Raw genomic sequence first — 20,710 nt, 5'->3', positions numbered from 1 at the left:
GACAAGAAAGAATTGAAAAATAGGGACAGAACTGGTTAACAGAGATAGAAAATTTTAAAAAGTGACGGAATAAGGAAAAATGGAAAATAATGAAAATAGGGACAGTGAACTAAAGAAATGAAGATGTAGAAAAAATCTAAAAAGCAACAGGCTACAGACAGACAAGAAAGTATTAAACAATAGTGACAGCAAACTACATAGAGAACTAGAAAGGAAATTTAAAAGTGATGGAGTGCAAGACAGGAAAAATTAAAAAAAGTGAACTGGATAAAAGGTGACACAGAAAGAAAATTTTAACAGTGACAGCATTAAAAAAAGGCTAGAAAAAAAAATAAGGATAGGGTAAATAAGAGAGACACAGAGAAAGTAAATGTAAGAATTGGCAGGGTACACGACAGCCAGGAAAGAATCAAAAAGCTGTGATACACTGCTTGCTAAAAGTAGACATAGAAGGAAAATTTTAAAATGATGCATACAGGACAGGAAAAAAAATTTTAAAATAGGGAGAGAAAAATAGATAAATAGAGATATGGAAAGAAAATTTAAAAAACAATGGGGTGCAAGACAGAGACGAAAAAACTAAAAATATATAGACAGTGAACTGTATAAAACTAGCCATAGAAAGAAAATTTTAGAAGCAACCGCTTACAGGACATACAGGAAAAAATTAAAAAATAGGGACAGCAAACAAATAAACACAGAAAGAAAATTTTAAAAGTGAGATAGTACAGGACAGAGGATAAAATTAAAAAAACAAAGACAGCAAATAGGTTAAAGTAGGCATAGAAAGCAAACTGGAAAAAAGTGACAGGTGTGATGGTTTAACCCCAGCTGGCAACTAAGCACCACCCAGCTGCTTGCTCACTGCCCCCCCTGCAGCAGGATGGGGAGAGAAAATCAGGAAAAAAAAAGTAAAACTCACAGGTTGAGACAAAGACAGTTTAATAGGTAAAGCAGAAGCCATGCACACAAGCAAAGCAAGACAAGGAATTCATTCCCCGCTTCCCATCAGCAGGCGGGTGTTCAGGCATCTCCAGGAAACAAGGGCTCCATCCTGCATAACGGTTACGTGGGAAGACAAATGCCATCGCTCTGAATGTCCCCCCTTCCTTCTCCTTCCCCCAGCTTGATATGCTGAGCATGACATCATATGGTCTGGAACAGCCCTTGGGTCAGTTGGGGTCAGCTGTCCCAGCTGTGTCCCCTCCCAGCTCCTTGTTCAGCCCCAGCCTGCTCGCTGGTGGGGCAGGGTGAGAAGCAGAACAGCCCTTGACTCTGTGCAAGCACTGCTCAGCAATAACAAAAACATCCCTGGGTTATCAATGCTGTTTTCAGCACAAATCCAAAATGTAGCCCCATACGAGCTACTGGGAAGAAAATTAACTCAATCCCACCCAAAACCAGCACAACAGGGTACATGACAGAGGCAAAAGAATTAAAAAATGGGGACAGCTAACTAAACAGACAGACATAGGAAGAAAATTTAAAAGGTGATGGGCTACATGACAGACAGGAATAACTTTAAGACAGTGAATAGGTTAAAGTAGACATAGAAAGAAAAAGTAAAAAGCAACGGGGTACACAATAGTGAGGAAAGAATTAAAAAACAGTGATACACAGCTCGACACAAGTAGATATAGAGGGAAAATTTAAGAAGTGATTGGGTACAGGACAAAAAAATTTTAAAATAGCCACAGTGAACTAAAACTGAGAAATATAAAGGAAATTTAAAAGTGACACAGGGGCACAGGAGAGAGAGGAAAAAAATAAAAAATAAAGACAGTGAACTGGATAAAAGTAGACATAGAAAGCAAATTTTCAAAGCAACAGGGTACACAACAGACAGGAAATAATTAAAAAATAGCAATAGGCAGCTTCATAAAAGTAGATGTAGCATTGTGGTTTAACCCTGGCTGGCAACTAAGTACCATACAGCTGCTCACTTACTCCACCACAGTGGGATAGGGGGAGAATCAGGAGGGTAAATGTGAGAAACTCATGGGTTGATATAAAAAGTTTAATAATTAAAAAGACTTTTTTTTTTTTTAAAGTTGTACGAGGAAAAAAAACCCAGCAAATTAAAACAATTGCTCACCACCAACTGACCAATGCCCAGCCAGTCTCAAGCAACTGGGTACAGGACAGAGAGGGAGGAATTAAAATATAGGGTCAGGGAGACAGAGAGGGGAAGACATAGAAATTAAATTTTAAAAGTAATGAGGTACAAGGCGGTGCAGAAAAAATAAAAAACAGGGAGAAGAAGCTGGTTAGAGAGAGGCATATTAAAAATTTAAAAGGCAACAGTACTGGGCAGAGTTGACAGAAGAATAACAAGTTTTGAGGAGCCATACACATAGGTGGGCAGGCAGAGAGGGAGACAGAGGAAGGGAGGCAAGCAGACGTCTAAAGAAGGGAGGCAGAGGTGGGCCAGGATGTAGAGGAGAGGACGTGCGACTCACCACAGCTCCCGGTGCCGGCAGGAGACCTTCACCACCCCGATGCTTCTCTCTCTGCTTCTGCCCCTTCCTCCTCCCCAGTGCCGGCTGCCTGACCCTCATCCGCTCGGCAGCACGCAGCGGACGCCTCAATGCTCCTCACCCACAAGGCTTGCTTTGATACATGGTGGCTCACGCATGTAGCCAACAAAGGCCAGGGACAGCTCAGAGGGATCCTTCCTTGCCACAGGGACTGGCCATTCCTTGGTGCAAGCACCTACCAGCCAGACCCCCGTGCACTCCCTCCTCAGCCAGTTCCCCTGCCCAGGCAGCCCCCTTTACAGCTGGAGCCCCTTCACACAGCAGGGCCAGCCCCATCCTCAGCCTCACTGGCCACACCTGGGGCCATCCCAGCCCCAGCTGGAGCCCATCAGGAACAGGGGCCATTGCCAAAGCCCCACAGCACCTCATCCCTGCCCCTGCACCTACCCACATCCAGGGAGACAGAGGAGGCAGGAAAAATTTATTCATTAATGCATATAAGAATGAGTTGGCTACAAGGCTCAGTGCCCAAAGGCAGCAGGATGGGGGGATAAAAGGGAAGAGAAAAGCAGGAGGAAGGACAGAGGGACACAGATGTGCAAGACAGGGAGCCAAGAAATTGGTTGCTGGGAACAAGAGAGGGACAAGAAGCAGGAAAACGGTATAGAGAGAGAAGAGCAGAGAGACTGAGCAGAACAACAGGGATGGAGATGGAGGAATAAATAATAGGAAGCAGGGGAGAGAAGGGGAAGAGACTGGCAGGACAAGAAGATAAAGACAGGACAAGGGACAGGGAAACATTCTCAGGTGATACAGGAGAAGAAACAGCAAGAACTAGAAAAAAGAAACAGGGAGCCAGGTAGAGAGAAAATTTTCAAAAAGCAACAGCATACAAGAAACATAGGCAAGAACTAACAGGTATACAGAGGGAGGGGTAGACAGAAAATGTAAGAAGTGACAGGGTACAGGACAGAGAGGGAAGAGTTAAGAACTAGAGACAGGGAGATGGATAGAAGGAAACATAGAAAGAAAATTTTGAAAGCAACAGGGTACAAGAATCAAAAAGTAGGTACATGAAGCTGCACAGAGGGAGACCTAAGAATGAAATTGAAAAGCAACAGGGTACAAGAAATGCAGGCAAGAAATTAAACTAAGGTCAGGGAGACAAAGAGAGGGAAAAGTAGCAAGAAAATTTAAAAAGCAACTGGGTTTAAGAAACATGCAAGAATTTAAATAGGGATGGAGAGGTAGGAAGTTTCAAAAGTGATGACATACAAGAAATATAGGCAAGATTTTAAAAGTAGGGACAGGGAGCCTGATAGAAGGAAACTGTGGTGGGTTGACCTTGCCTGGCTGATGAGTGTCCACCAAGCCACTCTATCATTCCTCCTCCTCAACAAGACAGGAGGGTAGAAAAATACAACAACAAAGCTTGTGGGTCAAGATAAGGACAAAGAGATCACTCACCAATTACTGTCACAGGCAAAACAGACTCAACTTGGGGAAATTAATTTATTGTCAGTCAAAATCAGAGTACAATAATGAGAAATATGAACAAATCTGAAAAACACCTTCCCCCCACCCCTCTCTTTTTTTCCTGGGCTCATCTTCACTCCTGACTTCTCTACCTCCTCCTACCGAGCAGCACAGGGGGAGAGGGAGCAGGGGGTTGCAGTCAGTTCATCACAAGTTGTCTCTGCTGCTCCTTCCTTCTTCGTGTTCTTCTTCTGTTCCAGTGTGGTGTCACTCCCATGGGGCCACAGGTCCTGCCAGAAAACCTGCTCCAATGTGGGCTCCTCTCCACAGCGTCACAGCCTCCTTTGGGTGCATCCGCCTGCTCTGGCGAGGGGTCCCCCATTGGCTGCAGGGTGCATATCTGCTCTGCCATGGACCTCCGTGGGCTGCAGGGGGACAGCCTGTGTCACCATGGTCTTCACTGCAGGCTGCAGGGGAATCTGCTTTAGGACCTGGATCACCTCCTCCTTTTCCTTCTTCACTGACTTTGGTGTCTGCAGGACTGACAGCTTCTGCACAGCATTTTTTTAGCCCTTCTTAAATATCACAGAGGTGCTACCAGGGTTGCTGGTTGGCTCAGCTTTGACCAGTAGCAGCTCCATCTTGGAGCTGGAACTGGCTGTGCCCAGCATGGGGGCAAGTCCTAGTGTCTTCTCAGAGAACCCACCCCTGCTGCCCCTGCCCACTCCCCTGCCCCAGCTTGCCACACAAACTCACTACAACAGTGATTGGCTACTACAGGGCAGAGAGGGGGGATTGAAAAGTAGGGAAAGGGAGACAGAGAGAGATGGGGGGGGTAGCAATGGGCTACAGGACAGAGAGGAGGAACTAATAAAAAGGGAGAGGATACCAGACAGAGAGATGGAGAAAAACAAATATTAGTGATGAGCCGCAGGGCAGAAGGAAGAATTAAAAAAAGGGGACAGTGAGGTAGATGAGAGAGACTGAGAAATATCAAAAACACTGATGATCTAAAGGGGAGAGAGGGAAAATAAAGAATAGGGACAGGGAACCGGACAGAGAGAGAATAATAAAGACAAAAATGGGCTATGGGACAGTGAGGGAAGAAGTTAAAACATAGGGACAGGGACAGGGACCTGGAACAAGAGAATCTAAGAAAGTAAAAGTGTATCCAGAATACAGGGCAGAGAAAGGAATTTAAAAATAGAGACACAGCATCAGACAGGTGAGAGCGGCGGGAACTGTGAAGGGCTAAAGGGCAGACAGGGAGGAATTAACAAGATTGGAATAAGAAGACAGACGGATAGATGGAGAAAGAAAAAGTAGTGATGGGCTGCAGGGCAGAAACAGAGGATTAAAAAAAGAGGGATGGGACAGGTCAGAAGTGCAGAGAGAAAAAGAAAGCAGAAGCAGAACAACAGAGAAAGAGGGGGACTTAGAGAACAAGAGAGGGAGAGGTACAGGAAGAAAAAACAAAAAATTAAAGCAGTGAGAGAAAGAGAAGGTGGGGGCAGGGGGGGACTGGGATGCAGAAGAGGGGTGACACAGCCCCAGGGGTCCAGGACTCACTGTACCTCCCGCTCTTGGAGCTGCTGAGAGAATTTGACCATTCAGACATGTCTGTCTCTCTCTCCCTCTCCCTTCCTCCTCTGTAGCTGCAGTCACTTGACTGTCATCCACCTAAGAGAATAGATTGGTGCCTTACAGCTCTTACAATATGAGGCTTCCTAGAAACACAGCCTCACATGCACACACACACTACATGACTGTACTGTGGTTTTGGTTACGCATACAGACCCTGCTGTGCACACTGGTGATCAGATCTGCTGAGGACCACACTAAGAAGGGTCCATCCTCACCTGGAGAGGCAGGCTACCTCCTGTCTGCAGCTGCTGGCTGGATCCTCTTTATTTTATTCTTCAAATAAAAAATATTCTTCAAATGCAGGCCACTACGGAATCTTTCCATGGCAACCACGGTGAAACGGTGCTAGCTGACATCCAGCTGAGAGAAGAAAAAACACATTAGCACAAAGCTGGGTAGGAATCCAAAGCTGCCTTTTTTTTGTGAAGGTTTGTGAAGACAGTACAACTGAGTGGAGGAAAAAGTATTTTTGCGTCATCTTCGGTACAGTTGTTGACACAGGCCACTAGAGCTTTTGCATTTTTCAGACTACCGTGCCTTTTTTTTTTTTTCCTTTCTTTTTTGACTCATTGGCAACTTTACTTTCAGGTGACAGACATAGAGACCTACATACATTTTCTCAAGCCTTAGTATAGCCGAGGCTTCATCACCCTATAGGTTCCAAGTTGAGTATTTTTGCTAGAGAGCACAGCAACACATCTGTCCTTGGGAACTGCCTCATTGCAAAAAAGGAATGATTTTTTCCAGGCCGTTGCTCCAAACAGTCAAGATCTTTTAAAACCGCAGTTGTGCCACCAAACCTGCTCAGGGTCCCTCCTAGCTTTTGACTGCCCTGAGATTTAACAGGCACACGCTCCATTCCATCTTCCAACAGCAAAAATACGTTAACGCTCTCGGACCCAGAGCGCAACCCTATGGATGTCCACGCACACACCCTGCTGTTTTGATGAGGAGCCACCGAGCACCCCTGTGAGCACAGCTGCACGCGCCAGATCGGTTTCACCTGCGCCGCGAGTTACCGGTTTCGGTGAACGTAGTTTCTGACGCTTTAAACTGAAAACCGTATCTCGACGCTTCGCCACAGCGGAAACGACCCATCGCTAGAACGCTACAAAAACGCAGTAACACCAATTGCAAACCCACAGCAGCAACAGCTCCAGAAATATTTAGACCAGGAACAAGGGAGAAAAATAAAACAGCTTCATCTCACGCACAGGGGAGCGGCAGGCAGAGAAAAGGGTCGGCATTCTGAGCCCTTACAGAAAACGGGCATTCTCCTTCCGTTCCTCAGCCCGTCCATGAAGGTCTAAATACCGCAACACTACCACGGCAACGTCGAGAGTAGGGAACAGCAGCCCTGCCACTGGACTTGCCACTGACCCATGCTATTTACATAGCAGGACGCGTACGCAGAGGGACACGTTTTGCCACACGCAACCCTGAACTTCCTGAAAATTTACGTTTACCGAAAAAAGCCATTTGGAACATATTGCCAAACAACATTTGGCAATAAAGCTTTGATGCCTTTGACACACGCAAGTTTTTGGTCACTTGCTATTTGCTTCCTGTTGCTGCTGCTGTTCTTCCTTCAGAAATTCTACTTGTAGCCAAGTTATTCACTACTGGTTCAAGCATTTGCCTTCCTGGTATTACCAGCACATTCACAGAGGCAAGTAACTTAATTGCTCTTCTACAATTATCCAAACGACAATTACAGCCATAAAAGAGAAGGAGAGGTCAGGCAGCAGAAGAGCTCTGCAGGCTGGCACCAGTCAATATTGCACTCGCTAAAAAACAAACAACAACAAAACAAAACCGTGACCCTGTATCCTTCTTTTTTTTTTTTTTTTTTTTTTGCTTCTTTCAGAGCTCATCCCTGCCTCAGCATTTTGTCTTGTCAGAGCATGAAGCACAGGTGACCTGACGACTTTTGCGTGTGATGAGTACCTGTTCAGAAATAGTCCAGATCTGCAAGACTGGTGTCATTTTTATGGTTTTAATCATCATAACTCAAATTTTATTCGCTCACGCACTTGTGAGGAAACTAATTAACTTTTAGACACTGCCTCTCCTTTTTTGGGGGGGTGAGGGTGGAAATGTGTTAGAGACTGAAAAACATTACCATTCAGAGCTCCCAACCATGAGGGAGTGGTGGAGAAATCAATGAAAGCAAAGACCAACAGCAGCAACACCAACTGAAAGTTGGCTTTAATTCCGATCACGTACTTAAGCGACTCTCCAAGTCTACGCCTCAGTCCTATGAATGACTAGTCCTTTTTTGGAAGGACAAACTTTTTTACTTAAAAGTCCTAGACTGAAGACTCCGCTGAACGGAATGGGGATTGTGCCATGGGACAACATGCCATCAACACTCTTAATGGGGAAGGAAAAAAAAAATCAAATAAAAATCAAGTTTAAGTACCAGTTTCCATCATGTTTCACTCATTACATTTCTGCTGACATCTAGGTGCTCAAAAATGAACTACAGGGACACCACATATTCCTAAAAATTCAATTATACATAAAAAAGTAAAAGGCTATTTCCAACTTGCCCATAAAATCAGTATGAACAGAGAGAAGAGAAACACTTGACCCTGAAGAAGCTAACAGGCAGCTCTGAATTTACCAGACAGGAAATTTCATTCTTTCAGCTGAAACAAAAACATATCAAGGGACCAGTTCAGGAACAGGGCACGATCTGTTAAACAGCAATTTTTCCATCAGCTTTTCTGCACTAGCAGCAAATTTGCCTTCCCTGTGGGTTTAACGTGGAGCATCTGTAGTGCCCTCGAACTTGCAAGTGTTTCTCTCCGCTCCCCCAGCCCGACACGTGCGATTACCTGAGCAGCAAGCGGAATTGACCACGCAGGATTTTCTTCGTGTGACGCGGAAGGTGACACTGGGAGAAGAGGAGACAAAGAAATGAACCTGCTTGTCACACCCAGCCAACGGTGAAAAGACAGGGGAGGATTCTGCTGGAAGGGCTCTGCACCCCAGGAGCTCCCGCCAGCCGGTTTCTCTCCCCTTTGCCCGGTACCGAGGGGACGACGACACCTCGCCCCCTCGCGGGGGGGGCTGCCCCAGGAGAGACGGGGGACCCCCACCTCGCTTCTGCCCGCGGGAACGGACCGGGAGAGACCCTCCACGCAGAGAGAGGAGCGCGGCGTGGATTGCATGCCCGAGGGAAGAGGCCGGGCTCCCCGCTGGCAGAAGGACAACTCCCCTCCCTGCTGCTCGGAGCAGCTTGCTGCGGACAGCCCTGCCTGCGCCCGGCCACTCTTCCGCCGTGCTGGGAGCGCAGTCCGGCCGACGGACGCTCCAGCGAAAAGACGCTCCAGCTAATCGCACCTCCTGCTCCTTACAGCCGCAGGTACTTTTGCCTCTGGCTAATGCACGCTCCAGACAGCGGACACCCCGCCTCGTTCCAGCTCCCGCTTGCTACAGTTCTGGCTCGTTGAAGCCCCAGCTCCGCACTGAAGCTCCGGCTGATTTCAGCTGCTTCTCCTTACAAGCTCCAGCTACGTGCAACGGTCTGGGCTTTCCATAAGGTTGTATATCAACTGCTGTCAAAACTGGAGCATTGGGATTAAACATCAGAGTTACACGCCCAATAAATATCCGTTAGTTTGCGCGATTAATTACTTAACAACTATTCTGAGCAGCGCAGAAAGAAGAGCTGGACTCAAAGAGGGCACGTGGGGTCTGAAAAGCACCTTTCCCCCCACAGACCATCACAGATGTTGAGTTCGGCCTGCTGCGTGCCGGCCTCCCGAACTTCGGCGTCTGACACAACCAGACCCCCCTCTCCGGGGAGGGTCCACGCACCCTGCCCGCCCCCCGCTTCCCCCCGCAGCCCCCAACACCCTCCCACCCGCCTGCAAAACCAGCCAAGCCGGCTCCCGCTTTTGGACCCCGCACCAGCTGACTCGGGGCCCATTTGGGAGCCAAAAAACCCGGCTGCTGAGCCCGTTCTCAAGGCCCAAACACGCAGGGCCGGACCTCTGTTTCTGGGCCCAAAGCCGCGCAGCTCGGTCTGTTTCCGAGCCCCCACATCAGCCACGCGAGCCTGTTGTCAAGCCCCAGGAACAGAAAACTTGTTCTCCATTTCTGACCCTGCAGCACCCACGGGCGACGCCAAGTGTAGCCACCCCACAGCCCTGCACCCCCGGGGCCCCACACGTAGTTTCGGGGAGTGCTCGGGACCTGCGGAGGGCCCGGCCCCACGCCTCTGCGGGGCAGCCCCAGCACAGGCAGGGCGTCACTTCACGATTGCCGTTTCAGGCTTTATTTCTCCGCCACCACCGGCACGGCCAGGCCCCCACCCCAAACCCCCCAGCCGAAGCACCCCCGCGGGTAGCCGGGCCCAGCCACCCAGGAAACAAGAAAAACAAAGAGGGAACAAGACAGAGACCGTGGGGAAAGGCAAGGAGAAGGACACAGAAACAGAGAGAGCGCGGGAGGGATAGGGAGCAGGACAGAGAGATGGAGCAAGAAAGGAAAAAAGGACAGGAGGCAGAACCAAGGGAAAGAGAGACAAGGACGGGGAGCAGGACAAAGGGACAGAAGAGGAAAAAAAAGTAGCGACGGGCTGCAGGACAGAGATGAAGGGATTAAATAGACACAGGGAGCATGACAGAAGGACACAGAGAGACAAAAGGGACAAAGAGCAGGCCAGCATCGGAGGGGAAAAAACCAACTGCGATGGGCAGTGGGAGAGAGATACGGAAAAAGGAAAAAAATAGAGGAACAGAAAAAAGAAAGAAGAGACAGCTAGCTGGACAGGGGGACACAGTTAGAAAGGGCGGGAGAGGGAATGGGGCAGAGAAAGACAGACAGAAAGCGAAAGAAAGCAAGGCAGAGGGACAGCAAGGCGGGGCGGGGGGAAGGGACAGGGGTCTGGACAGAGATGGAGAAATAAGCAGCCATGGCAGAGAAGGAAAAATCAGGACAGTGGCAGGACAGAGATAAAAAACTGGGACGGTCCTCAGGACAGAGAGGAATATGAATACGAGCAGGGAGCGGGACAAAGGGATACAGCGAGAAACAACAGGACAGGAAGCAAGACAGCGCGACAGACAAGAACAATGACAACGAGAGAGAGAGAGAGAAAGACAGAGACTGAGGCAGCACGGGGGGGGGGGGGGGGTTTAGAAAGAGAGGTATCAGAAGCCCTGCAGAGAGAGGGAGGGTGAATAAAAAAGGGGCAGGAAGCAGCACAAAGGATCACAGAGAGTAAGAGATGAACAGGAAGGAGGACGGGGACAGTGAGATCCAGAATGACAAAAATAAACAGCAACAGTGAGCAAGACAAAGGGATAGAGAGAGAAACAGAAAGTAGGAAGAAGAGAGATAGGAAGGCAGGGACACAGAGCTGCACGTACAGGCACAGAGAGGAAAAGAACGCCAGGGAACAGGCCAGAGAAATTGGGAAGCGGGGAAAGAGGTGGATGCAGATCAGGACAAGGAGATGGAAAAGGAAAAAACAGTGACTGGCTGCAGGACAAAGGCGGGGGGCGGGGTGGGGGGGGAGGAAGAGGGAGCAGGACAAGAGAATAGACAGAGGAGGAGAGGTACAGGGAAGCAAAATAAAAAAAAAAAACAAACAAACAAACAAAAAAACCAAACGTCACAGCAGCATGAGAAAGTTAGGGGGCCAGGATAGGGGGAGGGAGGGACCAGGACGCACAAGAGGAGCGACAGGGCCCTGAGGGCCCAGGACTCACCACAGCTCTTGCTCTTGGAGCTGCCAGGAGACCTTGCCAGTTCAGACGCTCCTTTCTCCTTCTCTCCTCCCTTCCTCTTCTGTAACTCCAGTCGCTTGGCTGTCCTCCACATAACGGAACACGCGAGCGCCTCGCAGCTCTTACGAGATGAGGCCTCCTAGACATGTAGCCTTGCTCGCTCGCTCACTACGTGGCCGTACCGCGCTGCTGGTCATGCATACAGACCCTGGCGGTCTGACCTGCTGTGGACTACGAGGTGGGATCCTCCCACACCCAGAGAGGCAGGCTCTCTCTTGGCTGCAGCGGGAGGCAGCTGCCAGCCAGATGGCCTTCCGTTTCTTCTTCTTTACCTTTCTGTGGCCTCTCCAGCTTCAGCAGCTCCCGTCCACAGCCAGTAAGCGCTCTGCCTGTCCCTCTGTGCTCCCGCGCCGCGAGGAGAGGGAGGCCAGGCAGAGACAGCCCACGCAAGCCTGAGGCTGCTGCAGTCAGCGGCATCCCCGGGGACGAACAGACAACCGCACTCACAGCATGGCCTCTGGGAGAGGGAAAGAGACAGCAGAGACCGTTATTACCGTAGCTCGACCCTGGCCGGAGCCCCTCCTTCCGCAGGGGCTTCCGCAGACGCCGCTCGTTCCCCGCGCCGCTGCTAACGGCACCCCCGTTCAGGGAGACTCGAGAACATCGCAGGGCCAGCTTGCTGCCCTCACGACAGGGCTCGGGGGCTGCCTGCGGCCACAGCGCAGGCTTCAGGGGAGGGGCTGGAGCTGGGGGCAGCCGCACGGGCCGAGCGAAGGCGCCGGGGGGAGCTCCGGCGACTCGGGGAGGCGCCCGCCTCCGTCCCCTCTTCCCTTCTATCGGCTCTCGGGGAACTGCCGGGCGCTGCCCTGGCCCGGCTCGCCTCCGGCGGACCGGGAGCCTGCCGCGGCGGCCGCTTCGCAGCTTCCCGTCCCGCCAGCCCCGCGCGGCCAGCGGACAGGAGGCACCCCCCGCCACCGCCACCGCCCCCGCCGGAGGGGATCGCTCGCCTCACCCGCGGTCCCGGCGCTCGCCCGCTGCCGCTGAGACCCCCGCCCTGCGCGCCACCACGCTGCTCCCAGGGACTGCGCATGCGCCGGAGGGGTCAGAGCCGGCGAGCGAACGCCGGGCTGCCCCACGCGCAGGACGGCGCATGCGCCCGGGAGGCGCGTCCGCACGGCTGGTCGGGGAGCGGGCGCAGCGGGAAGCCCGCGGAAAACCACGCGAAACCGGCAACGCTCCTGCGTCTGACCTTGTCGGACTCCGGGGGCCGCGGCGGCAGCGAGGACTACGCCGCGCCCGAGAGCCACGCTGCCGCCCGGCCGCCGAGTCCGCGAAAACTACAGCTCCCGGCATGCCCCGGGAGGCAGCCTGCCCTGCTGCCTGACCCCGAGGGGACGCCGCTTCCGTTTCCGCCCACGCCGGCGCAGCCACAGTCCCCGCCGAGCCCCCAGCGCCGCTCCGGGCAGCTCCGGCACCCCCCGCCCGGCTCCGGCGCGCTCCCGCCGCCGCCGCCGCTCCGCCACGGCGCGGCACCCCCCGCCCGGCTCCGGGCAGCGCCCGCCCCCCGCCCGGCTCCGGCACGGCGCGGCCCCACTGCCACTCTGTGTGTCCGACACGGACCCCGCCGTCCTCCTCGGGGCTTTCCCCGGGACCCGCCGGGCGACTGCGCAGCCCCGCCACGGGTCCGTCCCCCCCCTCCCGCGCACGTTCTCCCAGCAGCCCTGTGAGCCCCCCCCCCCGCGCGTACGTGCTCCCAGCCCCCCGTGAGCCCCCAGGGCTCGGACCGCGGCACAGGCGGCCCCCGCCTCCGACGTTCGCGGTCCGAGGGGCGCCCGGCCCCGCTCACCTTCTCCCGAGGGGCAGCCGCACCCCGGCCGCCGCTCCGCTCCGCTCCTGCCTGGGCTCCCACCGGCCCTGCCCCGGCCCCTCCCCCGGCAGCCCCCCTGTCCAGGGAGGGCCCGTCCCCATCAGCCTCACCGCCCGCACCTGCGGCTCCTCCAGCCCCGGCCCGCAGCTGTGGTACCCAAATCCGGAACAAAACTCCTCAACACCAATGTGAATTTAAGCAGCAGGCACTTCCTTGATTGAATGAAAGATGTCAAGAGTCAGCTGATTGGGAAGAGCTGTTAACTGGGGTCAAAATACAGATTTTAATACCCATCTTATTTTAGTTCTAAGACTTGGCGATTGCCAGGTATCATCTTTTCCATTTACCCAGGTTCACCAGCGAGGCTACAAGGGAGATTTCTTCCAGAGAGAGGATAGAGTTATTAAGTCTAAAGTCCATGATTTGCTTTTCTCCTTCATGAAAAGGTGAGTGGATCATATATCATCACTAGTCACCCAAACAGTTAATCCTGAACTTTTCACCTGTCCTTTAATACAGTCAACTCCAAGCTAAATTTTTTCCATTATTAAGAGGGGACCAAAGATCATGTAAAATATTATTATACTTTCTACAAATACATCCCCATCTTAGAGTTTTAGCTACTAGAGAAAGTCTTTGGAGTTTGGGGTCAGAGGAGCTGCAAGTATAAACTTTCATACAGCTCTGTTTAGGATGTGTGATTTTTCTCTGGTTGTCTAAACCAGTCTAAATTTCCATAGATGGTCCCGACTCTGGGTGGCTCTAACAAGGATCCTGGAACTCCAGTAAATTCTAAACAGCGTTTTATATTTTAAATATGATCCCAAGTTCCTTTTTGCACTTGTCTCTACGGTTTTGGCAACTGACAGCCCCAAGGGGTGCTTGTACAAGTTTCTCCCGAAGGGCGATTAAATGAATTCTTTTGTCCATGAGGTGGATGGTTTGGTAATGTTATAATTCACAACGCTATAATTCCTTCTTTCAAATTTTAAAAAAATAATTGCCTTTTAAATCCATCCAATTTAATTTGCTAAAATGATTCTCATTGTTCTGCATCTTTTCTCAAGTTTTGGTTAAATTCAATGTCAGTATTCTCCACGGAACTAGATTTTCATCTGACTTTGGAATCGGAAGGCAGGCTGTTACTGAGGTTAAATTTTGTGTCTTTACAAAACTTTGAATCAGTTACAAAACTAGATTTTTTTTTTTTAATCCAAATTACAAAAACGGTTAATCTCAAGATTAATAGCTCAAACAATAATTGTTTCATTTTCTTTATCTCATGTTTAGAACCCCTCAAAAAAAATGCATACACCCTCTAAACACACAAAAAGATTATTGCCCTCGACAATATTCCTAATAGCAACCCCAATATTATCAACTTTACACAGCTGTTTTCCCAAATAGATAACGTGAAACTTACTTATAGATTTTCAGTTTTAAAGGGCCAGTTTCTTTAGACTTCCAGTTTCTTGTTGGTGCTTTCTTTATTCTTGAATAATGAAGCCAAGGTTCTTCTCCCAGACCTTTACTGCTATAAGGGTTGTTAAAATGACTCGATCCGGTCCTTTCCACTTCTCAGTGATTTTATATATATTCAATCTCCTGGTCAGAAGGGATGCGCTGCTACGTCCAATTCTAAGGGTCCAGCTGTGGAGACATACTGACAAAGTTCTTGAAAAGAATTGCTTAAAGAAATCATAACACCTTTTAAAAACATATCTCCAAAGGCACTCAAGATACTCAGAACATAGGACTCTTGATATGGTCTTTCATACAACATTTCATAATGACTTAAATTTTCTTTCTCTTCTGGCTATACTCTGATTCTTAATAGAGCCATGGGTAATGCTTTAACCCATGTGAGGAGGGAGGTTTCCTGACAAATTTTACTCAACTGTTGCTTAAGGGTATAGTTCATTCTCTCTCTCTCTTCCCCCCCCCCCCCCCCACTTGCTTGTGGTCTATACAGGGTGTGATAGTCTCAATCTATAGATAATACTTTGCTCAACTTGTCTCATAATCTTTGCTATAAAATGAGGGCCATTGTCAGATGACATTCTTACAGGCACCCCATATTTTGTTATTATCTCTTTGAGCAAGACTTTGACTACTTCCCTTGCTCTGTTGGTGCGACAAGGGAAAGCCTTGGGCCACCCAGTAAAGATATCAACTCAAACTAGGATATATCCTTCTTTTCAAGGCAATTCTATAAAATCAATTTGCTAATATTCTCCTAAAAAATTTCCTTATTTAATAATCCCAAAGATGATCTTATTACTGATTCAGGGATAATTTTATATATAAATTTCACATCTGCTTATAATTGTTTAAACAATCTTTGTCATATTTTACTTTCTGTTCCCCAATATACTTTGTTATGTTCAGCTTGGGCAATTTCTCTCCTTATTGTGGGTGGGACTATTATTTGACCTGTCGGTGTTACGGCCTATCCTGTTTCATTTTGTTAGCCTGCAATCTAATAATTAATTCTTCATCTTTTTCATTATAATTTGGAGTTTCTTTAGGCAATTTTATACTTTTCTCTGGAACTAGTGCTAGGATGCCTTTTTCTGCAGCCTCTTTAGCAGCTTTATCAGCCAATCGGTTACCTGTTTCAAGGACAGTCCTACCTGAGTGATGTACTTTACAGTGCATTATCGCAACTGCTGTTGGCTTTTGAACAATTTCAATATTTGTTCTGCATGCTGAATGGTGATTCCTTGTGGAGATAACAGTCCTCTTTCTTTCCATATTGCTCCATGTGTATGTACTGCTCCAAAAGCATACTTTGAGTCTGTCCAAATGTTGACTCGCTTTCCTTGACTTAGTTCCAGAGCTCGAATAAGAGCTATCAATTCAGCCTTTTGGGCAGATATCATCGAAGGCAAAGTTGGCAACGCAATTACCTCCTCAGTAGTTATTGTCTATCTTGATAAACGTTTTCCTTCACAGATGGAACCGCTTCCGTCGGCATATAGTTCCCAATCTGTTTCTTCTAGTGGCACATCTCAGAGATCCAGTCAGCTGGAGTAAACTCTTTCGATTGTCTGCAAGCAGTCACGTTCCAGTTCTCCTTTAACTTGATCAGTTGTTGAAAACGCAACAGGGTTAATGGTGGTAGTAGTTTTTAGGTAAACATCATCTTGTTCCAGCAACAACACCACTTGGTATTTCAGCATTCTGCTAGGGGATAACCAATGCCCCCCTTTCTGTTTTAGCACAACAGTTATCATATGGGAAACGTACAGTAATTCTTTGTCCTAAGGTGAACTTACGAGCTTCCTGGATCAGTAGCACAGTTGCAGCGACGGCTCTCGGACGACCAGAGCATCCCAGACTCATGTTACCTAATCGCTTCGAGAAGTAGGCCAAAGCTCGCCCACTTGGCCCTAAATATTGGGCCAGGATACCCAGAGCTATACCTCTTCTTTCACAAGCAAAAAGTTCAAGTGTCTTTGTGAGATCTGGCAGGCCTAGGGCTGGCACCCCTATTACAGCCTGTTTCAATTCTTGGAAAGTAGCTTTCTCAGCATCGGTCCAATCCATTGTTTGAGGTTTTGAGCTGCTCCTATAAAGGTCAGGCCAGCAAGCCACAATTTATAATCTACAGGTGACACCACTCAACCATTCCCGGAAATGCTTGTCATTAATTTTTTTAGTCTTAGGTTCGGGGAGATGACAAATTGCCTCTTTTCTCTCAGTTCCCAATTGTCTCTGTCCTTTTAGGATTTCAAAACTCATTTAAATAAGTTTCTTCTTTCTGGGTTATTTGTTTTTTTTCTTTTGACACTCGATATCCACTGATTCCCCAAAAGTTCAAAGGCTAATAGTTAACTTTGTGCATTGTTCTTCTCTCTCAGCTGTAATTAATAAATCATCCATATATTGCAACAAGATTCCTTCATTATTTTCTTTCTTCCAAATCTCTAATTCTCGTGCCAATTGATTTCCAAAAATGGTAAGACTATTCTTAAAGCCTTGAGGCAAGACTGTCCACGTATACTGTGTTTTTCTCCCAGTCTCAGTATTTTCCCATTCCAAAGCAAAAACCTCTTGACTATTGGGATCCAAGGGAATACAGAAAAAGGCATCTTTTCGGTGAACCATTCTTGTTTCTCCATTAGGGTTGTTAACAAAGTATAAGGATTTGCTACTACCGGATGAATATCTTGTACTATTTGATTTATTGCTCTAAGGAGGTCTTGAACTAATCTATAATCGTTTGCATTAGCCTTTTAACAGGCAAGATCGGGGTGTTATATCTGGATTCACATTCTATTAACAATTTGTATCTTAAAAATGTTTGTATTACCATTACTAACCCTTTCCGGCTTTCCAGTTTTAGGGGGTATTGTTTAAATCTTACTGGATTCGATCCTGGCTTTAAATCAACTCTCATAGGTTCTGCTTTTTGGATTTACAGGGAACTTCCCAGTCCAGACGATTGGAATTACAGTATTATACTTTGACTGGTATAATCTTCTGCTTTCAGTAACCATCCTGTTAACAACAAAGCCACTGCTTCGATACGTTTAGTTTCTGGAATTAAAGTTTTAATCTCTCAATTTTTAAATTTAATTTCTGCCTCTAAGTTTTCAAATAGATGTCTCCTTAACAGGATTTTAGGCGAATTTGGCACATACAAAAACTGCTGAGTGACCCGTTGCTTTCCTAATTTCATTGTTAAAAGATTTAAAGAAGGGTCTAGTTTCTCATTCACTTGTTGCACCAACACCACCAATTTCTTCAAAACTTAACTCTCCCTCTAAGGTATTTAAAACTGAAAAGGTGACTCTAGTGTCAATTCAAATTCAATTTTCTGTTCTCCCAGTTTAGCTGTAACCAGAGGTTCTGCTGGGAGACTCCCCTCCGGTCCTCGTCAGATACGTTCACTTAAAAAGAACAAATCTACGTATGGCTCTTTATTCCATTTACTCTCTCTCCTACGAAACAACAGTAATTGCAATATAGTATTGTAACTCAAAGTTCTCTTTGTTTACCTTTTTTTCCTGCAGTTCACGCCAATGTGCCAATAAACATCCCAACGGTGATGTTTTTGGTATCTTTTCATCAGCAGTTCTATTTCCTGCACTCTTATTCTTAAACAACTTTGCCAATGCCGTTATACTTACATACGTTCAAATACCAAACAAGTGCAAATGACAGCTGTCCCAAATAAATACACAAAGTCCAACCCAGCAATAGTTTTCGCTTATGACTTACAGGCAGACGCCTAGGCTTCCACTGCAAACGGGTACCCTCCAAGCTCCAACCCTGCGAAGCTTTCGCTGTGCCGCACGGGCAGGCTTTCCAAACAAATTCCAAAGAAGAAGCGCTTTACTTTTTTTCCAGGGAACGCTGCGAGGAGCTTTGCGAGTCGAGGGTGATGGTTCTCCCCGAGAATACCTCGGTGCCGGCCGGAGTTCGATCAACACTCGATCTTGTCCAGTCTCACTCGCAAGGTCCCACCTGGGTCGCCAAAACCGTTACCGAAACCCGGAATAAAACTCCTTAACACCAATGTGAAGTTAAGAAGCAGGCACTTCGTTTATCACAGCGCTGGGGACACGGGGGATCGCTCCTCCAAAGGCGTGTCCCACTTAGTATCAAAATCCATCAGTTTTTACAGACTTTTTCTGTCAGTTCATTGTTACCCAAGCTCCTTCCGTAAAAATCCATGCTATGCTCGTTATTAAATGTAACCTTTATAATGATCCGTCCTTTGATTATATAACCTTATCAATACTCTTATGTAAAAACAATCATTGGTCAGGTACACTTAGCTCTGCTGACTGGCATCTTCGATACTCAAATCAAGATGGGAAGGGTAAGGGCGTTTCCAAGCAGCAAACTGGTGTCCACGACGGTTTCCTTAGTTTCTTGAAACAGAACATAGAAAAACCAGTAACTTCCTGGTGAGGTTTCTAGGGTTAGCTATTTCCAACTTTAACAATATTAAGGTTCCTAGAGTCACCCATAACACAGTTCCTAAAGTTTCTATGGCTACGTTTCAAACTTAACGATCCTATACGTCATGCTTCACAATTTTACTTCGTAATCAAACCTAACTCTTCTATGTGATTCAATTTTGATTTCTTTACCAGAATATTTCCAACAGCTGGAGCCCAGCAGGAAAGGGGGGGCACAGCCCGACCCCCCAGCGCCTCACCTCCTCCTCCCCTGGGCTCCCTCACGGCCCCTCACCCCGTGCAAAGGGAGCGCAAACGCAGCCCGGAGGGCAAAGGGGATGGGCGGCCAGCGTTTATTCAGTCAGTCGCGTGCCTAACGAGTCCTGCCAGCGAGTCTGCTCCGGGGCTCGGGGGCCCCCCCCCCCCCCCCCCGGTGCTCTCCCTGCCCCTCAGACACCTCTGATAGCATATTTCCATACATTCTGTATGGCACGTCTAAATATTTGGATGGTTTTAATATTTTGTACCAGCTGTGGAAACTGGTTTGCTGCTAGGTGACTGTAAAAGTGAGATTTGGTAAATAATTATTAGAAATCTTACACTAACACTACAGTTGAAACAACAGACAAAGGTATAGCCAAGCAATTAACTAGCAGAGGTAGTTACTCCTAAGTTTTGCAGTTCTTTGCTCATATGACTAGATGTTCCTGTACGCTAGATGAGAACAATGCTGAAACTGACCACATGTGATTGAAACTGCGTTAAGCTTCAAGATCAAAGAACAAGGACAAGGATAAAGACTTCAAGGACAGCCAACAAGAAATTCAAATGGGTCGGTGGTTGCAAAAGCAGCCCTTTGACTCAAATGGATCCTTCATTGCACATGATCGGATGTAGGCAGTACTAAGATAATCAGTTGCAATTATTTTTTTGTATATGTATACTAATTCGATTAATATGCAATTAGTTATTCTAGATAACCTGTTTGTGCTAAAGCTGTGGCATGCACGCTAGGTGGAACTATCCTCCGTGTATCCAGCACTGCAATAAATAATGCCTGCTTTCTAAAACTCCAAAACGACTCTTAGAGGGTTTCTTCAACTGGCTTTTCGGTATCATAATGACACTGTTTATACATAGAGGAATACGGTGATTTTAAGCTGTACTCATTGGAGCCCAGGGACAGATTCCCCAGGAGTATTGCCCATCAAGTCCAAAACTGCAGATTGCAGGAGTCTTCAAAAGTGCATTTGTATTTGAATTGTAGTTTTCAGCAGTGCCAGGAGCAAAAATGGATCTCTGTTCCTTCTGTGCCTGTCCCAGGTATTGGCTTGCAAAGCTGGAGTTTGCGTAGGCTGTTCTGCAGCATGGCTGTTGCAGGGGGACATGACATGGAGGGCCTGCAGAGGTGCTGAAGGAAAATGGGTGCTAGGGGCATGAGTGTTCTGGTCATTCAAATTTAACTAAATCTCTCCATTTTCCAGATGAGCCAAGGTTGCTGAGTGTGCTGCTGCTGTAGCTCATGGGTTCTTCATAACCTGCCTACAACCCAGGATCCTTTTAGTCCCAGGCTGTGGAAACTTTTCCCATTTT

The 20,710-nt window shown here is 48.0% G+C and overlaps 4 long non-coding RNA genes across 6 annotated transcripts; 2 read left to right on the top strand and 2 right to left on the bottom strand.

Moving 5' to 3' along the window:
- Positions 1 to 138: 138 nt before the first annotated feature.
- Positions 139 to 2,041, top strand: LOC138682605 (uncharacterized). Its single transcript, XR_011322674.1, has 2 exons — positions 139 to 258; positions 727 to 2,041. It is a non-coding gene; the product is annotated as an uncharacterized lncRNA (long non-coding RNA).
- A 1,929-nt stretch (positions 2,042 to 3,970) lies between these two features.
- On the bottom strand, positions 3,971 to 8,641 carry LOC138682604 (uncharacterized). 2 transcript variants are annotated; one of them, XR_011322672.1, is made up of 3 exons: positions 8,426 to 8,641; positions 5,528 to 5,904; positions 3,971 to 4,420 (listed from the first exon to the last, which is right to left on the bottom strand). It is a non-coding gene; the product is annotated as an uncharacterized lncRNA (long non-coding RNA). The 2 variants fall into 2 exon arrangements; XR_011322673.1 differs by lacking the exon at positions 8,426 to 8,641 and having other exon boundaries at positions 5,528 to 5,633; positions 5,813 to 6,154.
- A 184-nt stretch (positions 8,642 to 8,825) lies between these two features.
- LOC138682885 (uncharacterized) lies at positions 8,826 to 12,383 on the bottom strand. The gene is made up of 3 exons (XR_011322777.1): positions 12,351 to 12,383; positions 11,321 to 11,855; positions 8,826 to 9,169 (listed from the first exon to the last, which is right to left on the bottom strand). It is a non-coding gene; the product is annotated as an uncharacterized lncRNA (long non-coding RNA).
- A 1,077-nt stretch (positions 12,384 to 13,460) lies between these two features.
- Positions 13,461 to 18,856, top strand: LOC138682581 (uncharacterized). 2 transcript variants are annotated; one of them, XR_011322669.1, is made up of 3 exons: positions 13,461 to 13,651; positions 13,946 to 13,990; positions 18,561 to 18,856. It is a non-coding gene; the product is annotated as an uncharacterized lncRNA (long non-coding RNA). The 2 variants fall into 2 exon arrangements; XR_011322668.1 differs by lacking the exon at positions 18,561 to 18,856 and having other exon boundaries at positions 13,946 to 14,137.
- The last annotated feature ends 1,854 nt before the right edge of the window (positions 18,857 to 20,710 follow it).

The sequence above is a fragment of the Haliaeetus albicilla genome, chromosome 29 (genome assembly GCF_947461875.1).
Source record: "Haliaeetus albicilla chromosome 29, bHalAlb1.1, whole genome shotgun sequence".
In the NCBI taxonomy this organism is placed as follows: domain Eukaryota; kingdom Metazoa; phylum Chordata; class Aves; order Accipitriformes; family Accipitridae; genus Haliaeetus; species Haliaeetus albicilla.
The sequence above is the reverse complement of the archived record's forward strand: the minus strand, read 5'-3'. Positions and strand labels throughout refer to the sequence as shown.